Raw genomic sequence first — 14,813 nt, 5'->3', positions numbered from 1 at the left:
ATCTACTGTGCCTACATCATAACTCGGAATCTAACTCGGAATCTACTGCGCCTACATCATAACTCGGAATCTAATGCGCCTACATCATAACTCGGAATCTAACTCGGAATCTACTGCGCCTACATCATAACTCGGAATCTACTGCGCCTACATCATAACTCGGAATCTACTGCGCCTACATCATAACTCAGAATCTACTGCGCCTACATCATAACTCGGAATCTAACTCGTAATCTACTGCGCCTACATCATAACTCGGAATCTACTGAGCCTACATCATAACTCGGAATCTACTGCGCCTACATCATAACTCGGAATCTAACTCGGAATCTACTGCGCCTACATCATAACTCGGAATCTACTGCGCCTACATCATAACTCGGAATCTACTGCGCCAACATCATAACTCGGAATCTAACTCGGAATCTACTGCGCCTACATCATAACTCGGAATCTACTGCGCCTACATCATAACTCGGAATCTAACTCGGAATCTACTGCGCCTACATCATAACTCGGAATCTACTGCGCCTACATCATAACTCGGAATCTACTGCGCCTACATCATAACTCAGAATCTACTGCGCCTACATCATAACTCGGAATCTAACTCGGAATCTACTGCGCCTACATCATAACTCGGAATCTAACTCGGAATCTACTGCGCCTACATCATAACTCGGAATCTAACTCGGAATCTACTGCGCCTACATCATAACTCGGAATCTAACTCGGAATCTACTGCGCCTACATCATAACTCGGAATCTACTGCGCCTACATCATAACTCGGAATGTAACTCGGAATCTACTGCGCCTACATCATAACTCGGAATCTAACTCGGAATCTACTGCGCCTACATCATAACTCGGAATCTACTGCGCCTACATCATAACTCGGAATCTTACTCGGAATCTACTGCGCCTACATCATAACTCGGAATCTACTGCGCCTACATCATAACTCGGAATCTAACTCGGAATCTACTGCGCCTACATCATAACTCGGAATCTAACTCGGAATCTACTGCGCCTACATCATAACTCGGAATTTAACTCGGAATCTACTGCGCCTACATCATAACTCGGAATCTACTGCGCCTACATCATTACTCGGAATCTACTGCGCCTAAATCATAACTCGGAATCTACTGCGCCTACATCATAACTCGGAATCTACTGCGCCTACATCATAATTCGGAATCTACTGCGCCTACATCATAACTCGGAATCTAACTCGGAATCTACTGCGCCTACATCATAACTCGGAATGTAACTCGGAATCTACTGCGCCTACATCATAACTCAGAATCTAACTCGGAATCTACTGCGCCTACATCATAACTCGGAATCTACTGCGCCTACATCATAACTCGGAATTTACTGCGCCTACATCATAACTCGGAATCTAACTCAGAATCTACTGCGCCTACATCATAACTCGGAATCTACTGCGCCTACATCATAACTCGGAATATACTGCGCCTACATCATAACTCGGAATCTAACTCGGAATCTACTGCGCCTACATCATAATTCGGAATCTACTGCGCCTACATCATAACTCGGAATCTAACTCGGAATCTACTGCGCCTACATCATAACTCGGAATCTACTGCGCCTACATCATAACTCGGAATCTAACTCGGAATCTACTGCGCCTACATCGTAACTCGGAATCTACTGCGCCCACATCTTAACTCGGAATCTACTGCGCCTACATCATAACTCGGAATCTACTGCGCCTACATCATAACTCGGAATCTAACTCGGAATCTACTGCGCCTACATCATAACTCGGAATCTACTGCGCCTACATCATAACTCGGAATCTAACTCGGAATCTACTGCGCCTACATCATAACTCGGAATCTAACTCGTAATCTACTGCGCCTACATCATAACTCGGAATCTACTGTGCATACATCATAACTCGGAATCTAACTCGGAATCTACTGCGCCTACATCATAACTCGGAATCTAACTCGGAATCTACTGCGCCTACATCATAACTCGGAATCTACTGCGCCTACATCATAACTCGGAATCTAACTCGGAATCTACTGCGCCTACATCATAACTCGGAATCTACTGCGCCTACATCATAACTCGGAATCTAACTCGGAATCTACTGCGCCTACATCATAACTCGGAATCTACTGCGCCTACATCATAACCCGGAATCTACAGCGCCTACATCATAACTCGGAATCTAACTCGGAATCTACTGCGCCTACATCATAACTCGGAATCTAACTCGGAATCTACTGCGCCTACATCATAACTCGGAATCTACTGTGCATACATCATAACTCGGAATCTAACTCGGAATCTACTGCGCCTACATCATAACTCGGAATCTAACTCGGAATCTACTGCGCCTACATCATAACTCGGAATCTAACTCGGAATCTACTGCGCCTACATCATAACTCGGAATCTACTGTGCATACATCATAACTCGGAATCTAACTCGGAATCTACTGCGCCTACATAATAACTCGGAATTTAACTCGGAATCTAATGCGCCTACATCATAACTCGGAATCTACTGCGCCTACATCATAACTCGGAATCTAACTCGGAATCTACTGCACCTACATCATAACTCGGAATCTACTGCGCCTACATCATAACTCGGAATCTACTGCGCCTACATCATAACTCGGAATCTAACTCGGAATCTACTGCACCTACATCATAACTCGGAATCTACTGCGCCTACATCATAACTCGGAATCTACTGCGCCTACATCATAACTCGGAATCTAACTCGGAATCTACTGCGCCTACATCATAACTCGGAATCTACTGCGCCTACATCATAACTCGGAATCTAACTCGGAATCTACTGCGCCTACATAATAACTCGGAATCTACTGCGCCTACATCATAACTCGGAATCTACTGCGCCTACATCATAACTCGGAATCTAACTCGGAATCTAATGCGCCTACATCATAACTCGGAATCTACTGCGCCTACATCATAACTCGGAATCTAACTCGGAATCTACTGCGCCTACATCATAACTCGGAATCTACTGCGCCTACATCATAACTCGGAATCTACTGCGCCTACATCATAACTCAGAATCTACTGCGCCTACATCATAACTCGGAATCTTACTCGGAATCTACTGCGCCTACATCATAACTCGGAATCTACTGCGCCTACATCATAACTCGGAATCTACTGCGCCAACATCATAACTCGGAATCTAACTCGGAATCTACTGCGCCTACATCATAACTCGGAATCTAACTCGGAATCTACTGCGCCTACATCATAACTCGGAATCTACTGCGCCTACATCATAACTCGGAATCTACTGCGCCTACATCATAACTCGGAATCTAACTCGGAATCTACTGCGCCTACATCATAACTCGGAATCTAACTCGTAATCTACTGCGCCTACATCATAACTCGGAATCTAACTCGGAATCTACTGCGCCTACATCATAACTCGGAATCTAACTCGGAATCTACTGCGCCTACATCATAACTCGGAATCTACTGCGCCTACATCATAACTCGGAATGTAACTCGGAATCTACTGCGCCTACATCATAACTCGGAATCTAACTCGGAATCTACTGCGCCTACATCATAACTCGGAATCTACTGCGCCTACATCATAACTCGGAATCTTACTCGGAATCTACTGCGCCTACATCATAACTCGGAATCTACTGCGCCTACATCATAACTCGGAATCTAACTCGGAATCTACTGCGCCTACATCATAACTCGGAATCTAACTCGGAATCTACTGCGCCTACATCATAACTCGGAATCTAACTCGGAATCTACTGCGCCTACATCATAACTCGGAATCTACTGCGCCTACATCATAACTCGGAATCTACTGCGCCTAAATCATAACTCGGAATCTACTGCGCCTACATCATAACTCGGAATCTACTGTGCCTACATCATAATTCGGAATCTACTGCGCCTACATCATAACTCGGAATCTACTGCGCCTACATCATAACTCGGAATCTAACTCGGAATCTACTGCGCCTACATCATAACTCGGAATCTACTGCGCCTACATCATAACTCAGAATCTACTGCGCCTACATCATAACTCGGAATCTAACTCGGAATCTACTGCGCCTACATCATAACTCGGAATCTAACTCGGAATCTACTGCGCCTACATCATAACTCGGAATCTAACTCGGAATCTACTGCGCCTACATCATAACTCGGAATCTAACTCGGAATCTACTGCGCCTACATCATAACTCGGAATCTACTGCGCCTACATCATAACTCGGAATGTAACTCGGAATCTACTGCGCCTACATCATAACTCGGAATCTACTGCGCCTACATCATAACTCGGAATCTAACTCGGAATCTACTGCGCCTACATCATAACTCGGAATCTACTGCGCCTACATCATAACTCGGAATCTACTGCGCCTACATCATAACTCGGAATCTAACTCGGAATCTACTGCGCCTACATCATAACTCGGAATCTAACTCGGAATCTACTGCGCCTACATCATAACTCGGAATCTACTGTGCATACATCATAACTCGGAATCTAACTTGGAATCTACTGCGCCTACATCATAACTCAGAATCTAACTCGGAATCTACTGCGCATACATCATAACTCGGAATCTACTGCGCCTACATCATAACTCGGAATCTAACTCGGAATCTACTGCACCTACATCATAACTCGGAATCTACTGCGCCTACATCATAACTCGGAATCTAACTCGGAATCTACTGCGCCTACATCATAACTCGGAATCTACTGCGCCTACATCATAACTCGGAATCTACTGTGCCTACATCATAACTCGGAATCTAACTCGGAATCTACTGCGCCTACATCATAACTCGGAATCTACTGCGCCTACATCATAACTCGGAATCTACTGAGCCTACATCATAACTCAGAATCTACTGCGCCTACATCATAACTCGGAATCTAACTCGGAATCTACTGCGCCTACATCATAACTCGGAATCTACTGAGCCTACATCATAACTCGGAATCTACTGCGCCTACATCATAACTCGGAATCTAACTCGGAATCTACTGCGCCTACATCATAACTCGGAATCTACTGCGCCTACATCATAACTCGGAATCTACTGCGCCAACATCATAACTCGGAATCTAACTCGGAATCTACTGCGCCTACATCATAACTCGGAATCTACTGCGCCTACATCATAACTCGGAATCTAACTCGGAATCTACTGCGCCTACATCATAACTCGGAATCTACTGCGCCTACATCATAACTCGGAATCTACTGCGCCTACATCATAACTCAGAATCTACTGCGCCTACATCATAACTCGGAATCTAACTCGGAATCTACTGCGCCTACATCATAACTCGGAATCTAACTCGGAATCTACTGCGCCTACATCATAACTCGTAATGTAACTCGGAATCTACTGCGCCTACATCATAACTCGGAATCTAACTCGGAATCTACTGCGCCTACATCATAACTCGGAATCTACTGCGCCTACATCATAACTCGGAATCTTACTCGGAATCTACTGCGCCTACATCATAACTCGGAATCTAACTCGGAATCTACTGCGCCTACATCATAACTCGGAATCTACTGCGCCTACATCATAACTCGGAATCTTACTCGGAATCTACTGCGCCTACATCATAACTCGGAATCTACTGCGCCTACATCATAACTCGGAATCTAACTCGGAATCTACTGCGCCTACATCATAACTCGGAATCTAACTCGGAATCTACTGCGCCTACATCATAACTCGGAATCTAACTCGGAATCTACTGCGCCTACATCATAACTCGGAATCTACTGCGCCTACATCATTACTCGGAATCTACTGCGCCTAAATCATAACTCGGAATCTACTGCGCCTACATCATAACTCGGAATCTACTGCGCCTACATCATAATTCGGAATCTACTGCGCCTACATCATAACTCGGAATCTACTGCGCCTACATCATAACTCGGAATCTAACTCGGAATCTACTGCGCCTACATCATAACTCGGAATGTAACTCGGAATCTACTGCGCCTACATCATAACTCAGAATCTAACTCGGAATCTACTGCGCCTACATCATAACTCGGAATCTACTGCGCCTACATCATAACTCGGAATTTACTGCGCCTACATCATAACTCGGAATCTAACTCAGAATCTACTGCGCCTACATCATAACTCGGAATCTACTGCGCCTACATCATAACTCGGAATATACTGCGCCTACATCATAACTCGGAATCTAACTCGGAATCTACTGCGCCTACATCATAATTCGGAATCTACTGCGCCTACATCATAACTCGGAATCTAACTCGGAATCTACTGCGCCTACATCATAACTCGGAATCTACTGCGCCTACATCATAACTCGGAATCTAACTCGGAATCTACTGCGCCTACATCGTAACTCGGAATCTACTGCGCCTACATCTTAACTCGGAATCTACTGCGCCTACATCATAACTCGGAATCTACTGCGCCTACATCATAACTCGGAATCTACTGTGCATACATCATAACTCGGAATCTAACTCGGAATCTACTGCGCCTACATCATAACTCGGAATCTAACTCGGAATCTACTGCGCCTACATCATAACTCGGAATCTAACTCGGAATCTACTGCGCCTACATCATAACTCGGAATCTACTGTGCATACATCATAACTCGGAATCTAACTCGGAATCTACTGCGCCTACATAATAACTCGGAATTTAACTCGGAATCTAATGCGCCTACATCATAACTCGGAATCTACTGCGCCTACATCATAACTCGGAATCTAACTCGGAATCTACTGCACCTACATCATAACTCGGAATCTACTGCGCCTACATCATAACTCGGAATCTACTGCGCCTACATCATAACTCGGAATCTAACTCGGAATCTACTGCACCTACATCATAACTCGGAATCTACTGCGCCTACATCATAACTCGGAATCTACTGCGCCTACATCATAACTCGGAATCTAACTCGGAATCTACTGCGCCTACATCATAACTCGGAATCTACTGCGCCTACATCATAACTCGGAATCTAACTCGGAATCTACTGCGCCTACATAATAACTCGGAATCTACTGCGCCTACATCATAACTCGGAATCTACTGCGCCTACATCATAACTCGGAATCTAACTCGGAATCTAATGCGCCTACATCATAACTCGGAATCTACTGCGCCTACATCATAACTCGGAATCTAACTCGGAATCTACTGCGCCTACATCATAACTCGGAATCTACTGCGCCTACATCATAACTCGGAATCTACTGCGCCTACATCATAACTCAGAATCTACTGCGCCTACATCATAACTCGGAATCTTACTCGGAATCTACTGCGCCTACATCATAACTCGGAATCTACTGCGCCTACATCATAACTCGGAATCTACTGCGCCAACATCATAACTCGGAATCTAACTCGGAATCTACTGCGCCTACATCATAACTCGGAATCTAACTCGGAATCTACTGCGCCTACATCATAACTCGGAATCTACTGCGCCTACATCATAACTCGGAATCTACTGCGCCTACATCATAACTCGGAATCTAACTCGGAATCTACTGCGCCTACATCATAACTCGGAATCTAACTCGTAATCTACTGCGCCTACATCATAACTCGGAATCTAACTCGGAATCTACTGCGCCTACATCATAACTCGGAATCTAACTCGGAATCTACTGCGCCTACATCATAACTCGGAATCTACTGCGCCTACATCATAACTCGGAATGTAACTCGGAATCTACTGCGCCTACATCATAACTCGGAATCTAACTCGGAATCTACTGCGCCTACATCATAACTCGGAATCTACTGCGCCTACATCATAACTCGGAATCTTACTCGGAATCTACTGCGCCTACATCATAACTCGGAATCTACTGCGCCTACATCATAACTCGGAATCTAACTCGGAATCTACTGCGCCTACATCATAACTCGGAATCTAACTCGGAATCTACTGCGCCTACATCATAACTCGGAATCTAACTCGGAATCTACTGCGCCTACATCATAACTCGGAATCTACTGCGCCTACATCATAACTCGGAATCTACTGCGCCTAAATCATAACTCGGAATCTACTGCGCCTACATCATAACTCGGAATCTACTGTGCCTACATCATAATTCGGAATCTACTGCGCCTACATCATAACTCGGAATCTACTGCGCCTACATCATAACTCGGAATCTAACTCGGAATCTACTGCGCCTACATCATAACTCGGAATCTACTGCGCCTACATCATAACTCAGAATCTACTGCGCCTACATCATAACTCGGAATCTAACTCGGAATCTACTGCGCCTACATCATAACTCGGAATCTAACTCGGAATCTACTGCGCCTACATCATAACTCGGAATCTAACTCGGAATCTACTGCGCCTACATCATAACTCGGAATCTAACTCGGAATCTACTGCGCCTACATCATAACTCGGAATCTACTGCGCCTACATCATAACTCGGAATGTAACTCGGAATCTACTGCGCCTACATCATAACTCGGAATCTACTGCGCCTACATCATAACTCGGAATCTAACTCGGAATCTACTGCGCCTACATCATAACTCGGAATCTACTGCTCCTACATCATAACTCGGAATCTAACTCGGAATCTACTGCGCCTACATCATAACTCGGAATCTAACTCGGAATCTACTGCGCCTACATCATAACTCGGAATCTACTGTGCATACATCATAACTCGGAATCTAACTCGGAATCTACTGCGCCTACATCATAACTCAGAATCTAACTCGGAATCTACTGCGCATACATCATAACTCGGAATCTACTGCGCCTACATCATAACTCGGAATCTAACTCGGAATCTACTGCACCTACATCATAACTCGGAATCTACTGCGCCTACATCATAACTCGGAATCTAACTCGGAATCTACTGCGCCTACATCATAACTCGGAATCTACTGCGCCTACATCATAACTCGGAATCTAACTCGGAATCTACTGCGCCTACATCATAACTCGGAATCTACTGCGCCTACATCATAACTCGGAATCTACTGTGCCTACATCATAACTCGGAATCTAACTCGGAATCTACTGCGCCTACATCATAACTCGGAATCTACTGCGCCTACATCATAACTCGGAATCTACTGAGCCTACATCATAACTCAGAATCTACTGCGCCTACATCATAACTCGGAATCTAACTCGGAATCTACTGCGCCTACATCATAACTCGGAATCTACTGAGCCTACATCATAACTCGGAATCTACTGCGCCTACATCATAACTCGGAATCTAACTCGGAATCTACTGCGCCTACATCATAACTCGGAATCTACTGCGCCTACATCATAACTCGGAATCTACTGCGCCAACATCATAACTCGGAATCTAACTCGGAATCTACTGCGCCTACATCATAACTCGGAATCTACTGCGCCTACATCATAACTCGGAATCTAACTCGGAATCTACTGCGCCTACATCATAACTCGGAATCTACTGCGCCTACATCATAACTCGGAATCTACTGCGCCTACATCATAACTCAGAATCTACTGCGCCTACATCATAACTCGGAATCTAACTCGGAATCTACTGCGCCTACATCATAACTCGGAATCTAACTCGGAATCTACTGCGCCTACATCATAACTCGTAATGTAACTCGGAATCTACTGCGCCTACATCATAACTCGGAATCTAACTCGGAATCTACTGCGCCTACATCATAACTCGGAATCTACTGCGCCTACATCATAACTCGGAATCTTACTCGGAATCTACTGCGCCTACATCATAACTCGGAATCTAACTCGGAATCTACTGCGCCTACATCATAACTCGGAATCTACTGCGCCTACATCATAACTCGGAATCTTACTCGGAATCTACTGCGCCTACATCATAACTCGGAATCTACTGCGCCTACATCATAACTCGGAATCTAACTCGGAATCTACTGCGCCTACATCATAACTCGGAATCTAACTCGGAATCTACTGCGCCTACATCATAACTCGGAATCTAACTCGGAATCTACTGCGCCTACATCATAACTCGGAATCTACTGCGCCTACATCATTACTCGGAATCTACTGCGCCTAAATCATAACTCGGAATCTACTGCGCCTACATCATAACTCGGAATCTACTGCGCCTACATCATAATTCGGAATCTACTGCGCCTACATCATAACTCGGAATCTACTGCGCCTACATCATAACTCGGAATCTAACTCGGAATCTACTGCGCCTACATCATAACTCGGAATGTAACTCGGAATCTACTGCGCCTACATCATAACTCAGAATCTAACTCGGAATCTACTGCGCCTACATCATAACTCGGAATCTACTGCGCCTACATCATAACTCGGAATTTACTGCGCCTACATCATAACTCGGAATCTAACTCAGAATCTACTGCGCCTACATCATAACTCGGAATCTACTGCGCCTACATCATAACTCGGAATATACTGCGCCTACATCATAACTCGGAATCTAACTCGGAATCTACTGCGCCTACATCATAATTCGGAATCTACTGCGCCTACATCATAACTCGGAATCTAACTCGGAATCTACTGCGCCTACATCATAACTCGGAATCTACTGCGCCTACATCATAACTCGGAATCTAACTCGGAATCTACTGCGCCTACATCGTAACTCGGAATCTACTGCGCCTACATCTTAACTCGGAATCTACTGCGCCTACATCATAACTCGGAATCTACTGCGCCTACATCATAACTCGGAATCTAACTCGGAATCTACTGCGCCTACATCATAACTCGGAATCTACTGCGCCTACATCATAACTCGGAATCTAACTCGGAATCTACTGCGCCTACATCATAACTCGGAATCTAACTCGTAATCTACTGCGCCTACATCATAACTCGGAATCTACTGTGCATACATCATAACTCGGAATCTAACTCGGAATCTACTGCGCCTACATCATAACTCGGAATCTAACTCGGAATCTACTGCGCCTACATCATAACTCGGAATCTACTGCGCCTACATCATAACTCGGAATCTAACTCGGAATCTACTGCGCCTACATCATAACTCGGAATCTACTGCGCCTACATCATAACTCGGAATCTAACTCGGAATCTACTGCGCCTACATCATAACTCGGAATCTACTGCGCCTACATCATAACCCGGAATCTACAGCGCCTACATCATAACTCGGAATCTAACTCGGAATCTACTGCGCCTACATCATAACTCGGAATCTAACTCGGAATCTACTGCGCCTACATCATAACTCGGAATCTACTGTGCATACATCATAACTCGGAATCTAACTCGGAATCTACTGCGCCTACATCATAACTCGGAATCTAACTCGGAATCTACTGCGCCTACATCATAACTCGGAATCTAACTCGGAATCTACTGCGCCTACATCATAACTCGGAATCTACTGTGCATACATCATAACTCGGAATCTAACTCGGAATCTACTGCGCCTACATCATAACTCGGAATTTAACTCGGAATCTAATGCGCCTACATCATAACTCGGAATCTACTGCGCCTACATCATAACTCGGAATCTACTGCGCCTACATCATAACTCGGAATCTAACTCGGAATCTAATGCGCCTACATCATAACTCGGAATCTACTGCGCCTACATCATAACTCGGAATCTAACTCGGAATCTACTGCGCCTACATCATAACTCGGAATCTACTGCGCCTACATCATAACTCGGAATCTACTGCGCCTACATCATAACTCAGAATCTACTGCGCCTACATCATAACTCGGAATCTTACTCGGAATCTACTGCGCCTACATCATAACTCGGAATCTACTGCGCCTACATCATAACTCGGAATCTACTGCGCCAACATCATAACTCGGAATCTAACTCGGAATCTACTGCGCCTACATCATAACTCGGAATCTAACTCGGAATCTACTGCGCCTACATCATAACTCGGAATCTACTGCGCCTACATCATAACTCGGAATCTACTGCGCCTACATCATAACTCGGAATCTAACTCGGAATCTACTGCGCCTACATCATAACTCGGAATCTAACTCGTAATCTACTGCGCCTACATCATAACTCGGAATCTAACTCGGAATCTACTGCGCCTACATCATAACTCGGAATCTAACTCGGAATCTACTGCGCCTACATCATAACTCGGAATCTACTGCGCCTACATCATAACTCGGAATGTAACTCGGAATCTACTGCGCCTACATCATAACTCGGAATCTAACTCGGAATCTACTGCGCCTACATCATAACTCGGAATCTACTGCGCCTACATCATAACTCGGAATCTTACTCGGAATCTACTGCGCCTACATCATAACTCGGAATCTACTGCGCCTACATCATAACTCGGAATCTAACTCGGAATCTACTGCGCCTACATCATAACTCGGAATCTAACTCGGAATCTACTGCGCCTACATCATAACTCGGAATCTAACTCGGAATCTACTGCGCCTACATCATAACTCGGAATCTACTGCGCCTACATCATAACTCGGAATCTACTGCGCCTAAATCATAACTCGGAATCTACTGCGCCTACATCATAACTCGGAATCTACTGTGCCTACATCATAATTCGGAATCTACTGCGCCTACATCATAACTCGGAATCTACTGCGCCTACATCATAACTCGGAATCTAACTCGGAATCTACTGCGCCTACATCATAACTCGGAATCTACTGCGCCTACATCATAACTCAGAATCTACTGCGCCTACATCATAACTCGGAATCTAACTCGGAATCTACTGCGCCTACATCATAACTCGGAATCTAACTCGGAATCTACTGCGCCTACATCATAACTCGGAATCTAACTCGGAATCTACTGCGCCTACATCATAACTCGGAATCTAACTCGGAATCTACTGCGCCTACATCATAACTCGGAATCTACTGCGCCTACATCATAACTCGGAATGTAACTCGGAATCTACTGCGCCTACATCATAACTCGGAATCTACTGCGCCTACATCATAACTCGGAATCTAACTCGGAATCTACTGCGCCTACATCATAACTCGGAATCTACTGCGCCTACATCATAACTCGGAATCTACTGCGCCTACATCATAACTCGGAATCTAACTCGGAATCTACTGCGCCTACATCATAACTCGGAATCTAACTCGGAATCTACTGCGCCTACATCATAACTCGGAATCTACTGTGCATACATCATAACTCGGAATCTAACTCGGAATCTACTGCGCCTACATCATAACTCAGAATCTAACTCGGAATCTACTGCGCATACATCATAACTCGGAATCTACTGCGCCTACATCATAACTCGGAATCTAACTCGGAATCTACTGCACCTACATCATAACTCGGAATCTACTGCGCCTACATCATAACTCGGAATCTAACTCGGAATCTACTGCGCCTACATCATAACTCGGAATCTACTGCGCCTACATCATAACTCGGAATCTAACTCGGAATCTACTGCGCCTACATCATAACTCGGAATCTACTGCGCCTACATCATAACTCGGAATCTACTGTGCCTACATCATAACTCGGAATCTAACTCGGAATCTACTGCGCCTACATCATAACTCGGAATCTACTGCGCCTACATCATAACTCGGAATCTACTGAGCCTACATCATAACTCAGAATCTACTGCGCCTACATCATAACTCGGAATCTAACTCGGAATCTACTGCGCCTACATCATAACTCGGAATCTACTGAGCCTACATCATAACTCGGAATCTACTGCGCCTACATCATAACTCGGAATCTAACTCGGAATCTACTGCGCCTACATCATAACTCGGAATCTACTGCGCCTACATCATAACTCGGAATCTACTGCGCCAACATCATAACTCGGAATCTAACTCGGAATCTACTGCGCCTACATCATAACTCGGAATCTACTGCGCCTACATCATAACTCGGAATCTAACTCGGAATCTACTGCGCCTACATCATAACTCGGAATCTACTGCGCCTACATCATAACTCGGAATCTACTGCGCCTACATCATAACTCAGAATCTACTGCGCCTACATCATAACTCGGAATCTAACTCGGAATCTACTGCGCCTACATCATAACTCGGAATCTAACTCGGAATCTACTGCGCCTACATCATAACTCGTAATGTAACTCGGAATCTACTGCGCCTACATCATAACTCGGAATCTAACTCGGAATCTACTGCGCCTACATCATAACTCGGAATCTACTGCGCCTACATCATAACTCGGAATCTTACTCGGAATCTACTGCGCCTACATCATAACTCGGAATCTAACTCGGAATCTACTGCGCCTACATCATAACTCGGAATCTACTGCGCCTACATCATAACTCGGAATCTTACTCGGAATCTACTGCGCCTACATCATAACTCGGAATCTACTGCGCCTACATCATAACTCGGAATCTAACTCGGAATCTACTGCGCCTACATCATAACTCGGAATCTAACTCGGAATCTACTGCGCCTACATCATAACTCGGAATCTAACTCGGAATCTACTGCGCCTACATCATAACTCGGAATCTACTGCGCCTACATCATTACTCGGAATCTACTGCGCCTAAATCATAACTCGGAATCTACTGCGCCTACATCATAACTCGGAATCTACTGCGCCTACATCATAATTCGGAATCTACTGCGCCTACATCATAACTCGGAATCTACTGCGCCTACATCATAACTCGGAATCTAACTCGGAATCTACTGCGCCTACATCATAACTCAGAA

The sequence above is a fragment of the Coturnix japonica genome, chromosome 6 (assembly GCF_054131305.1).
Source record: "Coturnix japonica strain WE chromosome 6, WE-NBRP24, whole genome shotgun sequence".
Taxonomy (NCBI): domain Eukaryota; kingdom Metazoa; phylum Chordata; class Aves; order Galliformes; family Phasianidae; genus Coturnix; species Coturnix japonica.
This window is presented reverse-complemented; position numbering follows the sequence as displayed.